We start from the raw sequence: 2500 nt of genomic DNA on the forward strand, positions 1-2500 counted from the left end.
CGTCGAGGGGACACGCTGACGAAACAGCGCTGGTTCAGACACGGTGGGCGCAGTGTTGGAATCGGCAGCGCCGAGAAAATCGGCAAAGTCGGCAGAATCGGCAGCAGGTGCTGGCGATGAGTCAGGACGGACTGGATAGTCCAAGGCTCGATGAGAAAGACCGCTGGTTTAGACACTGGGGCAGTGGCAGCCCGCGGGGCAGTGTCGGCAGATTCGGCAGCAGTGTCTGCCGATTCGGCAGCGTTGGCTTGTTGGCGCGGGGGGCCGATGCGAGTGGGGACTTGGGCAGCGGGCAGTGAAAGCAAGAGTTTCCCCGATGCTGCCGGGAAAAACGCTCCCCGGGATGGCCGGGTGAGATGACCCGGCGGCCCGCGACGGGTCATTCAATTCCATGCCCCGTCAACATAACTCCCGATGTACTGTTTGCTTTTTCGGAAGAAGAGATCCATCCCCCCATCCTCGGCCAGCCAAAAACGCTCCAATTAATGGCCGGGTGAGATGACCCGGCGGCCCGCGACGCGTCATTCAAATCACTGCCCTATCGGCTACAACTGCTGATGGGTGGGATTAGAGGCCTGCCATGGTGGTGAGGGGCGGCGAGGACCGTGAAAGCTAGAGTTTTTCAGAGGCTGCCGGGAAAAAGGCCCCTCGGGTGGCGGGGTGCGAGGACCAGGCGCGTCATTCAATTCTCTTCCCTATCAACTTGGCTCCCGTTGGCGGGATTGGAGGCCTACTGTTTGTTACAGGGCTAAAATCGTCAGGGGAAGAGCTGACGAAACAATGCTGGTTTGGATGCAGGGGGTAGTGTTGGAATCGGCAGCGCGGACAAAATCGGCAAAGTCGACAAAAAAGACTGTTGGCCTGGACATCGGGGCAGCGGCAGCCATGCCGACAGGGGGGGAAATCGGCAGCGCAGATTTGTGCAGCTGCAGGTTCGTCGGGGAAATCGGCAGCGCAGATTTTTCGATGAACATGGGCTGGAAGATGGACTGTCCAGGCCAGGCAGGGAAATTCGTCAAGGGGACACGCTGACGAAACAGCGCTGGTTTAGACACGGTGGGTGCAGTGTTGGAATCGGCAGCGCCGACGAAATCGGCAAAGTCGGCAGAATCGGCAGCGGGTGCTGGCGATGAGTCTGGACGATTTATAGTCCAGGGCTTGATGGAAAAGACTGTTGGTCCAGACAATGGGGCAGTGGCAGCGCGGATTTGTGCAGCTGCAGGTTCGTCGGGGAAAATCGGCAGCGCAGATTTTTCGACGAACAGGGGCTGGGCGCTGGACTGGCCGGGCCAGGCAGGAAAATTCGTCAGGGGGCCACGCTGACGAAAAGAGGGGCTGCCGCGTGGAAAATCGGCAGCGCAGATTTTTCGACGAACAGGGGCTGGACTGGCCGGGCCAGGCAGGAAAATTCGTCAGGGGGGCACGCTGACGAAAAGAGGGGCTGCCGCGTGGAAAATCGGCAGCGCAGGTTTTTCGACGAACAGGGGCTGGACGCTGGACTGGGCCAGGCAGGAAAATTCGTCAGGGGGCACGCTGACGAAAAGAGGGGCTGCCGCGTGGAAAATCGGCAGCGCAGATTTTTCGACGAACATTCGTCAGGGGGGCACGCTGACGAAAAGAGGGGCTGCCGCGTGGAAAATCGGCAGCGCAGATTTTTCGACGAACATTCGTCAGGGGGGCACGCTGAGGAAAACAGGGGCTGCCGCGTGGAAAATCGGCAGCGCAGATTTTTCGACGAACAGGGGCTGGATGCTGGACCGGCCGGGCCAGGCAGGAAAATTCGTCAGGGGGGCACGCTGACGAAAAGAGGGGCTGCCGCGTGGAAAATCGGCAGCGCAGATTTTTCGACGAACAGGGGCTGGACCGGCCGGGCCAGGCAGGAAAATTCGTCAGGGGGGCACGCTGACGAAAAGAGGGGCTGCCGCGTGGAAAATCGGCAGCGCAGATTTTTCGACGAACAGGGGCTGGACGCTGGACTGGGCCAGGCAGGAAAATTCGTCAGGGGGGCACGCTGACGAAAACAGGGGCTGCCGCGTGGAGTGGCAGCCTGCACGCAGATGCGAATTCGGCAGCGCACGATGGCTTGAGCAGGTCATGGGTTCGACTTGGCGCGATCTGAAACCTGGACGAGGGACTGTCGACGCTGGACGAGCCAGCGCGGTGGCCTGTCGTGCCCCGTTCAGGGGGGGCCTGCCGCGGAGACAGCCCTCGCGGGCTCGACAGCGCAGGCCAGCGTCCCCGACGTCGCTGGCGGCGGCAGGCGAGCTGCCGGGGTTCCCGCATTCCTACAAGAAAACGTCGTGCTTTCCACATGAAACCAATCCAGTAAAATCAGCCATATTTTTATGAGGCTGCCCACTGAATTTGGGGTCATTCCGGGCCGGTTCCTAGTTTTGCGGATTTACTCGATTTCTAATGGTAGGAAAATTAAAACAAATACTTCCCGACCTCGAAAAATTCTGGGAAAATTAATGAAGGTGGATTGGATTTTTGCCAACCT

Source organism: Populus nigra, chromosome 2 (genome assembly GCF_951802175.1).
Source record: "Populus nigra chromosome 2, ddPopNigr1.1, whole genome shotgun sequence".
NCBI lineage: Eukaryota > Viridiplantae > Streptophyta > Magnoliopsida > Malpighiales > Salicaceae > Populus > Populus nigra.